We start from the raw sequence: 21,168 nt of genomic DNA, 5'->3' as shown, positions 1-21,168 counted from the left end.
GGTTAGTAATCAGGAATACAAGAAGAGTGTAACTCAGGAACAAGGTAGTAATCAGGAATACAAGAAAAGTGTAACTCGGGAACAAGGTTAGTAATCAGGAATACAAGAAGAGTGTAACTCAGGAACAAGGTTAGTAATCAGGAATACAAGAAGAGTGTAACTCGGGAACAAGGTTAGTAATCAGGAATACAAGAAGAGTGTAACTCGGGAACAAGGTTAGTAATAAGGAATACAAGAAGAGTGTAACTCAGGAACAAGGTTAGTAATCGGGAATACAAGAAGAGTGTAACTCGGGGACAAGGTGAGTAATCAGGAATACAAGAAAAGTGTAACTCAGGAACAAGGTTAGTAATCAGGAATACAAGAAGAGTGCAACTCAGGAACAAGTTTAGTAATCAGGAATACAAGAAGAGTGTAACTCAGGAACAAGGTTACTAATCAGGAATACAAGAAGAGTGTAACTCGGGAACAAGGTGAGTAATCAGTAATACAAGAAGAGTGCAACTCAGGAACAAGGTTACTAATCAGGAATACAAGAAGAGTGTAACTCAGGAACAAGGTGAGTAATCAGGAATACAAGAAGAGTGTAACTCGGGAACAAGGTTAGTAATCAGGAATACAAGAAGAGTGTAACTCTGGAACAAGGTTAGTAATAAGGAATATAAGAAGAGTGTAACTCAGGAACAAGGTTAGTAATCAGTAATACAAGAAGAGTGTAACTCGGGAACAAGGTTAGTAATCAGGAATACAAGAGGAGTGTAACTCAGGAACAAGGTTAGTAATCAGGAATACAAGAAGAGTGTAACTCAGTAACAAGGTTAGTAATCAGGAATACAAGAAGAGTGTAACTCGGGAACAAGGTTAGTAATCAGGAATACAAGAAGAGTGTAACTCGGGAACAAGGTTAGTAATCAGGAATACAAGAAGAGTGTAACTCAAGGACAAGGTTAGTAATCAGTAATACAAGAAGAGTGTAACTCGGGAACAAGGTTAGTAATCAGGAATACAAGAAGAGTGTAACTCGGGAACAAGGTTAGTAATCAGGAATACAAGAGGAGTGTAACTCAGGAACAAGGTTAGTAATCACGAATACAAGAAGAGTGTAACTCAGTAACAAGGTTAGTAATCAGGAATACAAGAAGAGTGTAACTCGGGAACAAGGTTAGTAATCAGGAATACAAGAAGAGTGTAACTCGGGAACAAGGTTAGTAATCAGGAATACAAGAAGAGTGTAACTCAGGAACAAGGTTAGTAATCAGTAATATAAGAAGAGTGTAACTCGGGAACAAGGTTAGTAATCAGGAATACAAGAGGAGTGTAACTCAGGAACAAGGTTAGTAATCAGGAATACAAGAAGAGTGTAACTCGGGAACAAGGTTAGTAATCAGGAATACAAGAAGAGTGTAACTCGGGAACAAGGTTAGTAATCAGGAATACAAGAAGAGTGTAACTCGGGAACAAGGTTAGTAATCAGGATTACAAGAAGAGTGTAACTCGGGAACAAGGTAAGTAATCAGGAATAGAAGAAGAGTGTAACTCAGGAACAAGGTTAGTCATCAGGAATACAAGAAGAGTGTAACTCGGGAACAAGGTAAGTAATCAGGAATAGAAGAAGAGTGTAACTCAGGAACAAGGTTAGTAATCAGGAATACAAGAAGAGTGTAACTCAGGAACAAGGTTTGCCCCCTGTGGGCAATTAAGAAAAAAATATGTATTACAGAAATGTGTGGTTGCGGTGGAGCCAGGAAGACATAGGACCTAATGGGGGAAAAGTGACTGAATTCCTTTCAAGTGTTTGGACCTTGCAGATGCAAAGCGGCTGAGTTCCTTTCGAGTCTTGGGCCTCACATTGGCAATGACCAAGATCTTTCCCATAATGTTGTGCTTGAGAAAAAGACCCATCAAGCTGAGCAAAATCACAGTCGTGACAGATACTGGTGTCACGGAAATTGGCATGTAAAAGCACTCATTACACTTTCAGAGTTGTTGCCGATAGGAAGGGCATCCAGCCGTAGAAAACCATGCCAAATCCGACAGGAGTCTGGTGCAGCCTTCCAACATGCCAGCCCGGTCAAATGTTCAACCCATGACAGCAAGGACAATCGACGTTAAATGATGATGATGATGTGAAGGTGGCTGGTGAGCCACATTCAGTTGCCAGAAGGAAGAAAGGACAATATTGCAACAGAGTAACTGATGAGAGAAGTTTACCATCATCATCATCATACCTCTGTTTTTCCATGCTAGCTTGGAAAGGATCCTCTCCAACACAGCATCTTCCTATTTATTCTTGGCCATTGTCAACTTCTTGATGAGACGAACATAGTGAATCAAACTTCACTACTTCTCAATTTTCTTGTTTCAAGGGAAAGGTTTGAGCGGAAACTTCCAATCCAAGAGAATATATTATTTATTCTTATTGAATATTTAATTCTTGGAATACCTGCTCCTTGTTGGACCCATTCAAATTTAACAGTAATTGTCCCAACTAAACAAATGAAAGGAAAGGGGATTGGTGGATAACCACATCACTGTTTCAGTAAAGCCAGAAATATTGTCTATAGTATAAGATGTAAAGAGGGACGATGCAGTAACAAGACAACGACTTACGTAGGGGAAACGGCAAGAAGCATAGGAGAGCGGGTAAATGAACATTGGAGAGAACTCAAGGAAGGTAAAAGCTCATCGATTCTGTACCAACATGCCGAACAGGAACATGGGGGAATTATTAACAACATAGAAATTAAAATATTGTCCACACATAGAACAGATGCAACAATCAGATAAATTAGAGAACTACACACATAATAGAAGATAAATCTAGCCTGAATAGGAAACTGGAATGGAAGACAAGCACACACCACAACATATGACATTAGAGGATCCCCATAAACTGGTTACAATATAAACAAAACCGAAAACATAATAAATAAAATATACAGATAAATAAACAAATAGAAATAAATAACTATATAAGTTTTTTTTTGTTTAATTTAAAAAAATTTATTATTATTATTATTAGTAGTATTACTAGTATTGTTGTTATACATACATACAAGCATATGTAATGATAATAATAATAAGTGGATGTAAACACATGAACAAAATAAGAATAAAGAAAAACAACAACAAATTACATGAATGTATATAAACAGAAGATACAAATATTACAGGCATCCCCCCACCCCACACACACTAAATAAACATAGACGCACATAGAGATATAAGCATGCGCAAATGAAGACATACAATAGAAATACAAAATGGCTAACGGTTAGTAAGGAGAGACACAAATAAGAAAGAAGAAGTAAACAAAAGACCACTGATGTGGTCACAGGAGTGTGACGAAAGAACTCTGGCCGAAATAAGATTAAGATTAATGTAAAAAATAAATATCACTGAAGCAAAATAACACCAAATATATAGTGTGTGTGTTTTTATTGGCTAAACTGGCAAAATGACCATTCAGAAATATATTTTAAAAAATCATGTGTCTGTGGCGAGAGGTCATGGTTTGGAAGGTCTATGTTGGAGGAGAAGAAAAACCTAGAGCTATTAAAATTTGGAAAAAATAAGATATAATTCATGGACATAAAGAAATGAGCTTGTATGATAAAGAAATCTTCCAATAATACACCAAGGTATATTCTACCCGTTCTATGCCCTCACCTTTTAGTGTTGGTCTTTTATTCAAATAGTTCTTTATAAAATGGTGAGTTGACATTTTGGCTGAGAGGACCTTACTCAACATGTCAAAACTCAATTTTCCTCACTCTAATTTAATCTTATCTTCTATTTATAAGGATCTCTTATTTTATTTCTTTATATATTCCATTCATTTTCTAAGATGTATTATTTGAATACTAAATTAATTCATTCTTTTACCATTACCACCACTGGTAAAACTAAAACTTACTGGCTTTTTCTCCAGTTACTTATAAAGACAAAATCCACTGCTACCTTTCAACATTTTTATTCCTCCAAAATTTCAGTCGACTGATTTTCTTGGAGTTATCTCCCCATTCCTTGCTTTTTTTTTTTTTAGATCTTTAAGCATCAGTTGAGGGAATTTTGCTTACTAGTTGCATGGGTAATCCCAGCAAAGGTTTTTAACTCACTATATTACATATGCGAGACCCTCTACATCAAGAATACAGAATGTTGCCCTGAGATATTTTCTATGCAGCCATTTTGTTGATATTTATGAACAACACCATTACATTCTTTCCATTTATATTTATAGTGATTACTCTCTAACTTCTTAACTGAGTAGAATACGATTCGCTGTGGAGTTCTAAGACTGAAACATGTTGGCTGCTTTCGCCAGTTGACTTAAAGGTTCAACTGTCTCGTCTTTATCTTACAGAAATGTCGATTGACTGATCTTAACGAAGTTATCTCCCATGCTTGTAATTTTTCGACTTCAAACACCCCTAACATGGCCCTTTTGACGCTCAGTTCCATCGATAATGTTAATTAATCGAATTAACGTACGTTTGGGAGAGTCTACTGCACGCACTGGGCTTTTTAGGTAAAAAGTCAATTTCTGAAAGGCTAAAATGTAGCATGAATTATGTCAGCATATTATTAGCATGTATCTTAAGTTACCATCATCCCAGGGATGAAAACATGAAGTTTTTATTAGGGGCGAAAAATAAAAGAAAGTAAAAACATTACCGAGTTCTTCGTTTTGGGTGGGTGGTGGTGGGGCGGGAGAGTGACCCAACACAAATGGCTTCTTTTTTTTAATCAGCTAAATTCTCTCGTCTTGTAATATGAACAACTAACTCATATGTTGTGATTGAGATTCGATGGCAGAGCAGGATTCTGGTGCTAAACCCACGCTACAAGAAGAAATAACCAAACCTCAGCAGAAGAGAAGAAGAAGTGGCGGGAGGGGGTGAGGTCCAGTTATATATATACACCTTCACTGCTGCTGCCACCTGTAGTCGAATTGTGTAAGCTAAAGGGTAGATAACCGTACAGAGTCTCCGATGCAAACTGTGACAACAAAAAAGCCGAGTGCTACCAGTAGGTCTGAACATCGTGTAGTTCTCTCATCTCTTCCTCTATTCCCGTCGCTGCACATTTCCAATGGGACCCTCGGACAGTCTGTAGCCTGATCAGAAACTTAACCACGCTGGTATGTCGACAATCTTTCGATCGATCTCCTCTTTTGCCATCTGTTATCCCTAATTATTACTTTAACTAATTAACCACCTCGTCCTTCGACCGACACTGTTTCGTCTGCATGTCACTAGACTTGCAAATATAGATTCTACTCTTTCTACTTCCTCTCCAATCCAGCCAGACCCATTGATCGATAATTCACACACTTGATGTCCAAATGTCCCGAACACACTTCCGCGCTACATACATACACACACACACATATATACATATATATATATACATATATATATATATTATATATATATATATATATGGTGTATTTGTGTCTGTATTCCTGTAGCGCACCTGTCTAAATTCAATAATGTTTTAATTATATTCCAATGCTTTTCTCAAAGTGTATTCCACCCCACTCAGCACCCACCCTCATCACATTTTACAGACTGCACGGATTTTGTTTTGCTATGTATTTGTTGTTTGTTTGAGGCTTGTATAATTTATAAAACGATTTCATTCCATGCAATCTAATTTATGTTACACACACACACACACAGAACTTCCCCTGCAATTTACACATCCACTCATTCACACACACATAAATTTATTTCCCACGGTGGCTGATGTCAATTCTTGCTGTTCACCAATGTGTAATATCACATGCTACAAACAAAACTTCTATTCCTCATAATGATATGCCTTTGCTTATAATATATAGTAATATTATATTGGCCTACATAAGTCACATGCGGGGCCAGAGAAGTTAAATCTGGTCGACAATCATACTCGACCCCGAGGAACAAGTGACGTTATACATACATGCTCACACACACACACATATATATATATATATATTTATATATAATGTATTTATATAATTTTGCCATTTTTACTTGGCGATACCGGTCTCTACATGCCCAAACACACCATGGATACAGTTATTCCGTGTATTTAAAGATTTCAAGTACCAACCCCATCAGATACTGTGTACGATCTCCTGGAATAATAAACAAATAACAGAATGCACTTTCCAAACCCTTAGCAAATTATATGGAGATTATATATAATCAACGCATGCATAATATATACACACAGATCTCTCTCCTCTCTCTCTCTCTCTCTCTCTCTCTCTGTTTAGCTGCTATCCTGTTGGCAACATTAAAACAGTAGCCACAGAGCACTTGTTCCTTCTTCAGCCAATGTCCACACCACGGCCTCCCTTTTTTATAAAATATTACAGAAAGAAATAGGATTCTCTTGCCCCTGCTCCACCTCCCAATTATTAAAGCTGTTCTTAATTTCCTGTTCTTTACTTCTGTAACCCTCCGAGTCATTATAATATATGATGTAAAAAGAAAAAAAAGAATAAATTTTAAAAAATCGGTTGAGGTAGTCGAGATGGAAGACGACCGGACTGTCGTCTCCTTTGGTCTTGTCTTATCTCGGTGTTCGACTCCCGCTGGAGTCCACTTGGCTTTCCATTCCTCCATAAAATACCTGTAATTCGGTAGTTATGAAGAAAATCAGCTTTTTGTCTAATCAAAAGAAATCGATATCTAATTTAAAAGAAATGGTTTATATATATATATATATATATATATATATATATATATATGTATGTATATATTGTGTGTGTGTGTGTATCCGGACCAACTGTGGTAAGACAAACCACAGGATCGTCTTCATGGATTAGTCAGAGCTGTTTCAGAAGCACTGAAATATTCAATATTTTAATATCTGTTTGTTCTGAGGGAGAGAAATGATAAAATATTAATTATCGCTAGAATTATGTGTGCGTGTGTGAAATAAAAAGATTCCGTTCTCTGGATTAATTAGTGAGTATTTCGGGAAAGGATGAACGTTACAAATTCCCATTCTTTTTTATTTCTTCATTCTTATAAACAGTTTTCCTATTTTCGTCGGAGCAATTCACTTTTCGAAACGACACCTGGTCGTACGGGGAAAAATCCCCGAAATCTGTTTTTGATTTATGTTAGCTGTGAGATATTTTAGCTGCCTGACAAGTATGTTTGTTACTAAACAGAGGAAACCCTAAAAAAAAACTACATCTCCGCCCCTTCCTCCTCCTGCGAAGCCTTAATAAACTCATTCCCGTTTGATACATATTTCATATGTGGTACATAACAAGGTTTATAAGGAGAGAGGGGAAGGTTGTATGGTTTTTATGTCTTTTTCAAAAGCTTTAGCGATTTGAAACTGGGTCTGCTGGGAATTGAAACCGGGACGTGGCGAGCCAATGAGGAAACCCATATGTGGTCGTTCGATTTATTAGAAATAGTAACCAAATGAAATCTCTCTCTTTCTCAAGTCGCACCCCGCTCCTGTCTTAAAAATGGAAAGACTGGACAACATAATCCGGCGCACACCGTTCATACAAAAAAAAAAGCAAATAAAATATTTAAAAAAAAAACGAATCACAGATGGGGTGGTCTAGGTTGGAATGTCTCTGGTTATAATAAACGTGCTGGATCAGCTCCGACTTAGGGGCAAGCAACAACTACATTAACCGAGATTCAGAATAATGAGATGGCTTCAACTCTCTCTCTCTCTCTTCCGCTTTTGGTTTCCTTCGTTCTTTCTCTCCATCGATTTCTTTTCACTTGGCACAAGACCAACAATTTCAGAGACCACAGCTTCAAGATTATTTGCATTGATTACATTACATATTACTGGTATTTTCGATTGATAGACTTGTTAGAGAGTCACACAGAACCCGCTGTGCAAGGCGAGGGCAGTCTCAGCTGCATTGAAGGCCGCTCAGTTAATCGATGTTCTGGGGCCCTGAATACTTACTTATTGACTGCTAACCACAACATGCATAGATTACAATTGGGCCGTTTGACCTATGGGCTTTCCCTTACCAACTGTCCCGTGTGCTTGGGCCTTAAGACGGCTCTGCACTTGTTAAGTTGTTCAGGTCTCTTTACATAACGAGTTCAAATCCCGTGAAGCTCAGCTTTATCTTTTCGTCTTTCTGGGGTAAATAAAATTCGACTTATACTGCTATAAGGCATTCGAAAATAGGAAAGGGGTTATAAAAGAAGATCAAGAAGAAACCCCCATTTTCCTCATTCCCACAAGCAATGGGGCTTAGTCCCTCATACCCCCCCCTCAACCAATTACATCTCTTCTGGGATTCTTATTAGTTATTGACTGGGGAGCAGGGTGGAGATGAAACAGGGGCACTTTCGTCAGTCTCTTGTACGATTCCATTGTCTTTTGGAACTATTCACAAAACTTCAAATTATGTCTGTCTATCTATTTATCTGCCTGCCTATCTAAATATTATATGCATGATATATATATATATATATATCCCTTTCTTTCTACTTTTGTTCACCCCACCATCTTACCCAATCCACCCTTCAAAACTTTTTCTTCTGTTAATTTCCATTTTTGTTTTCTTCTTCTTCTTCACACCATTTCCTCATCTGCTTTGCTCTTCTCTTCTTTTTACCATTTTCTTCCCGTCTCCTCACATTCGGTTATACGTATGCATATTGCATATGCATCTGTGTATAACGTGTGTGTGTGTGTGTGTGTGTGTGTGTGTGTGTATGGCTGTATATTTGTATCCCCTGCTTTCTCCCCCCCACACACACATGTACATGGGTGTGTGTGTGTGTATGCATCTAATTATTCTGTATGCTCTCCCATCTTCATCCTTTAAATTTATCCAGTTTTGTGTGTGTGTGTGTCTGTCTGTCTGTCTCTGTGTGTGTGTGTGGGACTAACATTTTTCTTTTTTTTTATTGTTTTGTAACATTTCCTGCTTCTCTGTAGGAATATGTGTGTGTGTGTGTGTGTGTGTGTCTGTTGATAGAATTATGTAGATGCCTGTTTGTGTATATCTTTGCATATTTTGGATCTTACGGTTCTGAGTTTGGGTTATCAATTACTACCTCAAATGATAATGGTGGTGGTGGTGGTAGTGGTGGTGGTGTGCATTCTTCCATCTCCTCCTCCTCCTCCTTTCCCCTCCCCCTCCTAATCCATCTACAGGATTTCACTGCTTTTTGCTCAGATATACATATTAGATAAGTTCGGTGCAGCTGCTCCCCCCTCCCTCCCTCCCCCAACATCTGTTCGTTTGTCTATGTTCTTCAAAGAAAAACACAGACAGGTAATATTTGCTAAGGAACATTGCCAAACTTACAATACCTCTTTACTCCTTTGTGTCTATATATATATATATATAACCCTCTGCCCTTACATTACACACACACACACACACATTATAATCCTCTGCCCTTACACACACACACACACATGTTATTCTTCTGCCTTTCTCTATCTCTCTTTCTCTCCCTGTCTCTCTTTCTCTCTGTTCCTCTCTCTTTCTCTGTGTGTGTTAGACCAAATAATATATTTAATATTCAAATCAAAAGAAATTCCAAAAACTAATTCTTACCAGTATTATTGTTGTTGTTGTTGTTAGTAGTAGTAATAGTAGTAGTTGTTGTTGTCATTCCCCCACCCTACCCCATGCAACACACCTATGATGAAAGATGTTCAAGCTGTGGCCATTTTGTATTTTTTCTTCTAATTTTTATTCTTCAGGTTGTGCATATTATCATCCAATGTGGTTTTTGCATCTTTTAAAGTGATGTGAGAGTGTAATTTAAGGGAAATTTGACTGCTATTTCCAGCAGATCGCTTTGTCACCTAGGATACTAGTTTCCAGTGTTTCAATGCCCACCCTAACCTCCCCATGCTCCAGGTACACAACTCACCTACAATGAACTTTTAATCTCCAGTCAATAATCTTCAGGTTTTCTCACTGATTCTCTCCTTTTCTGCCATTTTATCACTTTGAAATTGGGACTCAGATGTTTTTTGCTGTGTCATCTAAATAAAAAAAAATTTGTGACACCCTTAACTACTGCCCATGCCACGCTTCAGTGTCAGGGACAATACTCTTTTACTCTCTCTTTTACTTGTTTCAGTCATTTGACTGTGGCCATGCTGGAGCACCACCTTTAATCGAGCAACTCGACCCCGGGACTTATTCTTTTTGTAAGCCCAGTACTTATTCTATTGGTCTCTTTTGCCGAACCGCTAAGTGACGGGGACATAAACACACCAGCATCGGTTGTCAAGCAATGCTAGGGGGACAAACACAGACACACAAACACACACACACATATATACATATATACGACGGGCTTCTTTCAGTTTCCGTCTACCAAATCCACTCACAAGGCTTTGGTCGGCCCGAGGCTATAGCAGAAGACACTTGCCCAAGGTGCCACGCAGTGGGACTGAACCCGGAACCATGTGGTTGGTTAACAAGCTACTTACCACACAGCCACTCCTGCGCCTATGTTAGAAACTATTATCACAAAGGCCCTCCCCTTGTTTTGGTTTCTGCTGAGCATTGTAGTGTAAAAAGTAAAGCTGCTGGTGTGCCAAGCTTTAGTGAAATTGGTTTCAAATCTCTGGTTCTGTTGTTGTTTAGCCCAAGGGCAGGTCCCTAAACCAGCAGAACTTTGACCAAGGAGGTTTCAGCTGTGATGTTCTCACTGTACTAAACAGACGTATCATGTGATGGTTGTAAACAAGTGTCACCATCATACAAGTATGATGTAAAACCTGTCTAGGTATGGGAAAGTATCACCTTTCCAACAGGTGAGTGTTGGCAACAGGAAGGGCATCCTGCTTTAGAAAATCTACCTCAGTAAATTTCATCTGACCCATGTAAGTGATAGCTGATGAATATATATATACACATACATACATATTCATAAATATCATCATCATCGTTTAATGTCTGTTTTCCATGCTGGATAGGTTAACCGGAGCTAGCAAGGCCAAGGGCTACATTGGGTTCCAATTGTCTGTTTTCTACAACTGGATGTCCTTCCTAACACCAACTATTTACTCTGTGTGTGTGCACACATACATACACACTAGTTTCTTGATTTGGTACCTGTTACCACCAAACAATTGGTTTACCCTCTCTGGAAGTAGGGTTGATTTCAATATACATAGCTAATATGTCCTGTTTTTTTTCATTCAAATATGTGTCACTTGATACATATATATACATACTCTCTTTTTTACTCTTTTACTTGTTTCAGTCATTTGACTGTGGCTATGCTGGAGCACCACCTTTAGTCGAGCATATCGACCCCGGGACTTATTCTTTGTAAGCCCAGTACTTATTCTATCGGTCTCTCTTGCCGAACCGCTAAATGACGAGGACATAAACACACCAGCATCGGCTGTCAAGCAATGTTAGGGAGACAAACAGAGACATACAAATGCATACATACATATATATACATATATACGACGGGCTTCTTTCAGTTTCCGTCTACCAAATCCACTCACAAGGCATTGGTCAGCCCGGGGCTATAGCAGAAGACACTTGCCCAAGATGCCATGCAGTGGGACTGAACCCGGAACCATGTGGTTGGTTAGCAAGCTACTTACCACACAGCCACTCCTGCGCCTACATACATACATATATGCATGCATGTATGTATGTATGTATGTATGTATGTATGTATGTATGTATGTATAGATAGGTAGATAAATAGATAGAACTGTCAACCTCCCGAGAGAATGAAAATATCACAAAAATTCATGAACTGATCTTGGAGGACAATTGACAAACTTGTTGATATGAGTGGTGAGTCCTGAAACTCCTGGCAACGAATTTTGAGTGAGGAATTGCAAATGGAAAGAGTTTCAGCAAAATCTGTGTCTTGCTTGGTCCTAACTGAATGCATGTTGTTAGATCTGAAAGAACGGTTGGAAGTTGATGCTGACCCTTTTTTTATTAAGGTCATCACTTGTGATAAAAGGTGATGTTATGTAATTTGCAAAAGTGGAAAAGGTGAAGGAAAGAATGATGGAGGCATTAAAAGGCATCATTTCGCCAGAGTGGGAAATGCATTTGGACCAGTGTATTGCGTCAGATGGGGAATCCTTTGAAAGGGATGATGGTGTAAACATGCAAAACTAAGGGAATAGAATTATGTTGCAAAATTCTGGTTTCTTTTGGGTTCCCTCTCGTAGCATTAGCCTGGAAAATGGACAGGATGGCCATGTTTGGAAAGCTTTTGGTCATAGCTGATTTTTGGTTAAATTCTAATGAGATGTTGAGTGCCAAAGAAAAACAAGTGATGGTCATGTTTGGAATTACTTTTACTTACAGGCTGGCTCAGTCAGAGCTGGTCTTGGAATGCCATAATTGGGAGTCGCAGGAACTGGTGAGAGTCAGAGAGATGAGGCTGACCTAATGTATGGGTGGGTGGGGGGTGGGATGGCGTAGTCACAGTAACACTTCCAGGACTTGGTTTCATTGTCAGGGGCAGGTCTTTTCAAGAACTTCATAGAGCCAGAGACCCTGGTCCTTTCTCATCTCTTCCCCCAGGATCAGAGTCCTGAAGTCATCTCGTGTTTTCTTTGGTCTTCCTCGTCCACAAGCTCCAGCCATGTTTAGTGATAGTTCTTCTTTATACAGCTGCTCTCCCCCTCCATACACATCATGTCTCCATACCAGTGCCGTCCTCTGTCTTGCTCACAAAAACTGATTTCCCCAATGCCAATTTTTTCCCCCTCAGCACCTTTCCTACTCATTCTTTCATGCACACTTACATTGCACATCCAATGGAGCATGCCTGCTTCGTTTCCTTCCAGTTCTTCTCAAGTCCTATCTGTTCAAAGCCCATGTCTCACCACCATGCAGCAGCATTGCAGTTCTAACACAAGCATCATACACTCTGTGGGGAAAGGCCTTCTTTGTTGCCAGCAGCAGTTGTAGCATCCTCAACTTCTCCAACCAGTTCTTACTCTTGCTGCTAGACTCTCAGAGCAACCACCTCCCTTGCCTCTTACATGTCTTGGCTAACAAAAGCTGTCTCATCTGCTTCTAGTGAGCCATCTGGACACTGAAGACCGGTCTGTCCATTTTCTAGATGCTCCAGTTTGCATCTGCTGCATATGAAGCTTATATTCTTGGAGAGCCTGCCAATGAATCCACCATGTTTCTTATATGTCCACAGCTTACATTCAGTACGGCGAATGGAGTTTAATGGTTGGTGACAATAATTTATTTTATTTGTGACAGGGACATCAGATGAGGGATAAGGGGACATTACACGGACAGTTTGCAATTTATGAAAAAGATCAGGAGAAGAAAAGGAGAGGAGGGGGGAATTGAGATAAAAAGTATTCATAGTATACAAAAGTGTTTAAACACATGGATGATGTAGTCTTCTTTATACAGGGGAACCTCTGACTTGGGCCAATCAAAGAACCTCACAGATCCAGGATCACCTTGACCATGAAGGTTACAAGCTCTCATTCAAATGTTTTTCAATCTACAGGCACATGTCTAGAGTGGGTCCATTCACCCTAACCATTTTTTCACAGAAATACTTGGGGGTTGGGGAGGAGCACCTCCCTTTCCAAGTGGAACTTAAAGTCAATGAGAGCTTGATTGAAGCGGCCTCGTCCACCCCACAACCCCTTTTGTCAGAGCCACTGGGCTGAGGAGTTCCCAGTTGAGTCACAAGACCATCAGTTCTGAAGGGAGTAGATTAGTTGGTGCCATCAGCTCCAGTGCTTAACTAGTTCTTTATTTTATCAGCCCTGGGGCGGGGGGGGGGATGGAAGATCAAAGATGATCTCAGGGTCTTGGCTGCAGAACATAAAAAGTCAGAAGAAATCCTGTAAACGTATTTTTTTTTTTTAATGTTCGAACAATTCTGTCAATCCACTGCTTTTAACAATAATTGAGCCTCAGAACCCCAGCGGTCACTATTCTGGCCACCAGCCACAGATGCAAATACTCCAGCAGCAGCAGCAGCAGTTTGACCGGCTGCCATGTTGTACTGTTTACAAACATATCGCTTAGCAACTCCTCAGCCAATGAGCAATGTTGTTGCATCTGATTGTCGGCCTTCATATGCCCTGCCACAGGAAGTGCTTCCGGATGATTGAAGCTGCTCCTGCTAGTTTTTCGTGAAAATGAGTCAGAAAAACCCTGTCTGTGAGTGATGTCTTCAACCAAGTGCTGTCACCTGATGAAGAGGACATCGACAGTGATGATTATGGCACTGATGCTGATTCTGAGAGTGAATCTGACAGCAGTTTAGACCCTGAAAGGGACAGTGATGATCTCGACGGCTGCTGTACAAAATGTAGAGCCATCGGCAAATGTGCACGGTGCAGTGCCTGTCGGTTGTCAGAATAGGGGACATGTTCGTGTTGGGTGGGAATCATCTTTTTGACTCTTTTACCCAAGGAACCTGGGGTGAGGGTGCCGAGGACAGTGGGTATCTGAGATTCAAAGGGTTAAGGTATGAGGTCAGTAATTTTGATGGTAGAAGATTAGAAAAATCACTGGTGCTGGCAATCTCATAAACAGCATCTGGTACACTCTGCCAAATGGTTGGCATGAGGAAGGGCATCCAGCCATAGAAACCATGCCAAAGTAGACATTGGAGCATAGTGTAACTTCTGGCCTTGCCTGCTTCTATCAAACTGTCCAACCCATGCAAGCAAGGAAGATGGATATTAAATGATGTTTATGATTGACACTAGATTATGACTGGTACTTCATGTCATCAACCCCAGAAGAATGAAAGGCAAAGTGGACCTTAGCTATGCTCAAGAACATGGGAAAGTGGATGCAAAATGATAATGATGAACAACGATGAAGATGAATAAATGATGGTGAGCTGCCACGAACATGAAAACCAAGAGTTAAATTAGTGCAGGGAACATTAAAAAAGCTAATTAAAAATAATTATGGGATGAGTAAAGAAACCAGATTAGTCATTGATTAATGTTGTTATTATTTTGGTAAATACAAAAGATAATTCAGACATGTTTCGGTATTATTCTGACCTCAATCAGTGAAGAATGAACTTCACTGTCCTTACCAATATAGGGGTTTGAAAAGACTTTGATATAACATTATCCAATGACTAATATTGTTCTTTTTTCTCCAGTGTATAATTGTTTCCAGCTAACTTTTTAATATTCCCTGCATTAGATATGCTAAAACTAACTTAACTACTGGTTTTCATGCTGATGATGTCCCTGAGTAATATGAGGTGGTCATCAGAAGAACTGGTCTTGTACTTACTCAAAGTGAATCAATATATTTCCTTGGGTGGATGCTGTTTGCTAAAGGTAAACAACCTCTGATTGAGTATTGATCTCTGACAATAGAATAACTGAAAGAATATGAAAGTATTGAACTTTCAGCTTATAAATATTAAGTTCAGATAGTTGGCAAGAATTTCATTTTGTCTGTGAACAGCCGAACCTTCAGCATTTTTAATTCCTTTGTTAACATATTTTTACTGAAATATACTCTTTTACTCTTTTATTTGTTTCAGTCACTTGACTACGGCCATGCTGGAGCACCGCCTTTAGTCGAGCAAATCGACCCCGGGACTTATTCTTTGTAAGCCCAGTACTTATTCTATCGGTCTCTTTTGCCGAACCGCTAAGTGACGGGGACATAAACACACCAGCATTGGTTGTCAAGCAATGCTAGGGGGACAAACACAGACACACAAACATACACACAAATACATATATATATACATATATACGACAGGCTTCTTTCAGTTTCCGTCTACCAAATCCACTCACAAGGCAATGGTTGGCCCGAGGCTATAGCAGAAGACACTTGCCCAAGATGCCACGCAGTGGGACTGAACCCGGAACCATGTGGTTGGTAAGCAAGCTACTTACCACACAGCCACTCCTGCGCCTATACTATTTTTTTCTTTTCGATTAATTTTGAAAATAATGAATAATTAAGTTGGTCCTTGGAACATAAATTAACAGGAAATTTGGATGGAAAAATGTTTATATTTAAATCATTTTAACCCTTTTTTTACTGTATTTTGTGTTGAGGTGGTCTATGTTTCTTTCAATTAATTTTAAATATAATATAGGCGCAGGAGTGGCTGTGTGTTAAGTAGCTTGCTAACCAACCACATGCTTGATTAAAGGCAGTGCTCCAGCATGGCCGCAGTCAAATGACTGAAACAAGTAAAAAGAGAAAGAGAGTAAAGAACTTAGTAAAATAACTTAGTTACCATTAAGCTAGTGTTAGGAACATAAATTGTGGCTAGGGTTTGGTGGAGGATTTTAATGCAGAACTTTTGAAAACAAGACATTTATATTACAGAACCAGGTTTATATTACAGAACTAGTTCTTTATTTTCAGCCAGATTGGTATCAAAAGGGTTAAAATAGGAAGTTTGTATCACAGAACCAGTTGGGGTGGTCTCAGGTGGGTTGGCATCAAAACGGTTTTTAAAAAATGGAACTCTGTATTGGAATATATACAGCCATAGAATTCTTATGTGTGAAAATAAGAGAGATGGTCATGATTGGAGCATTTTTGATCTTAGATGAACTTGATCAGGGCTGACTTAGACTTCATTCTTTTCTTAGAAATATTTCTGTCAAAATATTCAGTCTTTACTTGTAATTCTTCTTGAAAATAACAAAAAAATTTACTAAAGGAATTTTATTGTTATTAAGAGAGTTTTATGCTTGGCACTTTCCAAACGTTTGATGAGTGTCTTTGAGTCATTTTGTAATTTCTGCTAATTAAAAATGTAAGTGCTCTGCATTCTCTTTATCCTGTTTTTACTACCAACAAACACACACACTCACACACACACTCGCACACACACACACACACACACACACACACACGTATATACATTAAGAAAATGAAGGTAGTCAGGATTTGTAATAGCACTTGCAGTCTGCCTCTTACACCAAAAGAACAACTGCAAGATGACATCAGCGGTGGTCACCAGTCAAATTTCACACGTGTGTACCAAATAAATAGTTTTTATCCGGTGCCTGAGTGCTTTCTCTTTCTTAATATATAAAACTTGTACACCATTTCAGACAATCTGTTTATATGTGTGTGTGTATATATATATGTATGTGTATATAAATATATATATAATTATCATCTTGGTTTAACCTCTGCCTTCCATGCTAGCATGGGTGGGACAGTTTCACAAGAGCTGAGCAGGATATATATCTTTTACTCTTTTACTTGTTTCAGTCATTTGACTGCGGCCATGCTGGAGCACCGCCTTTAGTCGAGAGCAAATCGACCCCCAGGACTTATTCTTTGTAAGCCTAGTACTTATTCTATCGGTCTCTTTTGCCGAACCGTTAAGTTACGGGGACGTAAACACACCAGAGTCGGTTGTCAAGCGATGTTGGGGGCGGGGGACAAACACATACACACGTACATATATACACGATGGGCTTCTTTCAGTTTCCGTCTACCAAATCCACTCACAAGGCTTTGGTCGGCCCGAGGCTATAGTAGAAGACACTTGCCCAAGGTGCCACGCAGTGGGACTGAACCCAGAACCATGTGGTTGGTAAACAAGCTACTTTACCACACAGCCACTCCTGCGCCTATATATATATATATAAATCTCTAATTGTGGAGGGAACATGTGGAAGGAGTAGATCCTGAAAGATGTGAGACGAAGTGGGGGGGTAAAGGATCTTCAGATGCTGGACCTTGCTGAGGAAATGACCAGGGACCCTGTGTTGTGATTTGCTGGACTTGAGACGATGCATCAAGCTAATTAAAATTGTTTGCATTCATACCTGCAGGTTTGTTCGTTACAGATGCCATGTAAAATGCACTTGTACCAGTGCCATGGAAACACACCTGTGCTGGTGGCACATTAAAGGCACCCCTCACACTCTGTAAAGAAGATGGCCTTAGGAAGGGCAAAATGCAAAGGCTGTAGAAACCAAGCCAAAACAGACATTCGGTGTCTGGACAGCTTCCAGGCTGGCCGGCTCCTCTAAAGCTGCCCAATCCATGCTAGCATGGAAAGCAGATGTGAAATGATGATGATGATGATGATGATTTATATATATATATCATCATCAATGTCATCATCATCATCATCAATTTAACAGCCAGTTTCCTTGTTTGCATTGGTCAGATGGAATTTGTTGTAGAGGTTTGTTTTTATGACTGGAAGCCCTTCCTGTTGCTAACCCTCACATATATCCAAATAAGGTAATATTTCGCCATGGCCAGACATGTTTTCATGGAAGATTGGGAATAAAGGACACTGCCTGCATGGCATTGACAGCTTGTTCTCAACTATCATCCCATGACGTGAAGGCAAGGAAACAGTAACACACACACACACACACATTTATGTAAATTACATATATATATATATGATGGGTTTCTTTCAATCCACAAGACTTTGGTTGGACTTTGATTATAGTGGAAGACACTTGCCCAAGGTGCTATGCATTAGGATTGAACTTAGAACCATGTGGTTGGGAAGCAAGACTTTATATCACAGTCACACCTGCCCTTATATATAGAAAAGCATGTGAAATTGGATGTTAAACAATGATAATGATAGTTGTATGTGTGTGTATATATATATATATATATATATATATATATATCCCTCTCTCTCTCTCTCGGAGAGGCACTGAGCAGCTATACGCACACATACACACACGGCAGTAACTTCCACCTACCGAATTCAATCACAAAGCTCCGGTCGGCTCAGGGCTATAGTGGAAGACACCTACCCAAAGTGCCACGCAGTGGGACTGAACCCGAAACCATGTAGCTAGGAAGCAAGCTCCCTAACCACACAGTATATATATATATATATATATATATATATATATATATATATATATATAATATTATACTAAGGTCAGTTGGGTGTGAAGTTGGGGTGTTCCCAGAGAAGCATTCAACATGAATCCTGGTCTATCGACACTGTTGGAATCCAAGCCAAGGGGCCGGAATACTTCTGGTGTAGAAAATCCAAGTGTCACGACGTTTGTTCCGTCATAGAGGTTTGGCAAAGAGTAAATAATCCAATGAAAAGAAGAAGACAAAGAAAATTCTTTAACGTATCTTTAATTACAAGTTACAAATGTTTCTGTACCAATGGAGATGGTCTGTTGCAAATGGGGTTGGTACGGAAACATAGGTAACTTGTAATTAAAGGTGTGGTTAAGGAATTTTCTTTGTCTTCTTTTCATTGGTGTATATGTGTGTGTGTGTGTGTGTGTATATATATATTTATGGAAAGCTCTTTATGAACCAGGGACCACTCTCAGCGTTTTTAGCTGAATGAATCAACCCCTGGACTTACTTTTTAAAGCCTGGCTCTTATTCTGTTGGTCACTTTTGCTATACCATTGTGTTACAGGGACATAAACACACCAACAGCTGTTGTCAAATGGTAGTGGAGGGGACACAGCCCCCCCCCCCCCATACGACTGGCTTCTTTCAGTTTCCGTCTACCGAGTCCACTGACAAGGCTTTGGTCGTCCCGTAGCTATAGTAGCAGGCACTTGCCCAAGGTGCCATGCAGTGGGACTGAACCTGGAACCATGTGGTTGGGAAGCAAGCTTCTTGTTAGTTAAAAATCAGGTGAAATTGTCGACAGTGGTGACGGTTTTCTAAATATAGAGGCAGAAATTTTAATTTGAATAAGCAAGAAGAAATATAAAGACTGATGTTGTTGGTGGCTGACAACCGAAATCCTGGGAAATCTATAAATAGATAGAGGGAGAAAGAATTCAGTTAAAAGAAGAAGGGTTATACGGGGTGGGCGAAATAGGGGTGGAGGCAGGTAGTTTCCAATCAAACTACAACATTTACACACACGTAACAAACGTGTTTGTTACGCGTGTGTAATGTCTGAAGCTCTCGGCTCTGGTGTCTCTTACGTAACTTTCGGCCAAATAAAAAGTGTCTGTGTTTGTTTACTGTCGTGTAAAAAAAGCATGACTTAGCAATTAGCTATGTGTGTGTGTATATATATATATATATATATATATATATATATATATATATATATATATATGTGGGTGTATATGTATCTACCTCTCTCCCACGCACGCACAGACCTTTGTCAGTATTGTTATGCTGGAGTTTTAATGTAAAATCAACAAGAAATGTCGATAGAAAATTTAAATTCAGATCCCTTTAAAACAAACACCATAGAACCAGTGTGGTCTTAGGCAGGGAGTGGGGGTTTATAGGGTTCAGATGGTGTGGTGGGATTTGCAGGAAGTTTGGCTGCTATTTCTAGCAAGTTGAGCACCCTCCAAGGGAGTCCTTTGTTGTCTTTATTTTCTTCCTTCTGTTTATAATTTATGATCGACCAATTAAAGTTTAATTAATCTAATCTATTGCTACTTTCAGTTATTAGATTGTAGTCCAACATTAAAGTCGCTAATTATTATATTTTTTTAATTAGGAAGATGACTGACATTCTGTTCCTCAAAGTTATGGGGAACAATCTTTGTATTTTCACTTGTTGGTAATATTGTTATTTAACCCTAGGCAAGGTTTGAGTGAGCAGAACTATGATCAGAGTGCTGTGTGAATTAGAAGAAAAATGCAGCTACTATTTCTAGCAGGTAGAAGTTGCCTCATTGGCGCGTGTGTGTGATTTCTTTTTGTTGTCGGAGGTTTATGAGTCAGCAACGTCGTCGGTTCGATGTCGAAACCATCCTCCCTGCCTCCCTCGCTCCCTCCTCACGCTTGAAGAGAACAACTGATTCCATGACAAGACTACATTAGCTTCGGCTTTGGGTAATTCCTTACCAATGCTTCAGTAAGCAAGAAGCTGTATACACTCACACATACACACATGCATATATATATATATGTGTGTGTGCGTATACATGTGTATGTATATATAATATATATATATATATATATATATATATATATATATATATATATATATATATATATATATATATGTGTGTGTGTGTATACGCACGCGCGCACACACATACATACACACACACACACACATATATATGCATATGTGTGTATATATACATATTTATGTATATATATATATATATATATATATGTATATATATAGATATAATTTTAACATGGACGATTCTTTCTTGTGTGTATATATATATATATATATATACACGTCTATATGTGTGGATCTTATATGTCTAAATATGTGTGTGCATATA

At 39.1% G+C, this 21,168-nt stretch overlaps 1 protein-coding gene across 2 annotated transcripts in view; it reads left to right on the top strand.

The window, feature by feature from the left end:
* The first annotated feature begins 4,965 nt into the window (after nt 1–4,965).
* LOC115221631 (coiled-coil domain-containing protein 102A-like) overlaps nt 4,966–21,168 on the top strand; it is a 33,753-nt gene continuing 17,550 nt past the window's right edge. The window contains exon 1 of one of the 2 annotated variants that reach the window (XM_036511081.1): nt 4,966–5,143. The gene's annotated coding sequence lies outside the window, so the exon portion shown is untranslated. The remainder of the gene's footprint in view (nt 5,144–21,168) is intronic. The other variant, XM_029791832.2, reaches the window with a different exon arrangement.

Source organism: Octopus sinensis, linkage group LG18 (genome assembly GCF_006345805.1).
Source record: "Octopus sinensis linkage group LG18, ASM634580v1, whole genome shotgun sequence".
Classification (NCBI taxonomy): Eukaryota; Metazoa; Mollusca; class Cephalopoda; order Octopoda; family Octopodidae; genus Octopus; species Octopus sinensis.
Note: the sequence above shows the minus strand (reverse complement) of the source record. Positions and strands in the feature narration are given on the sequence as shown.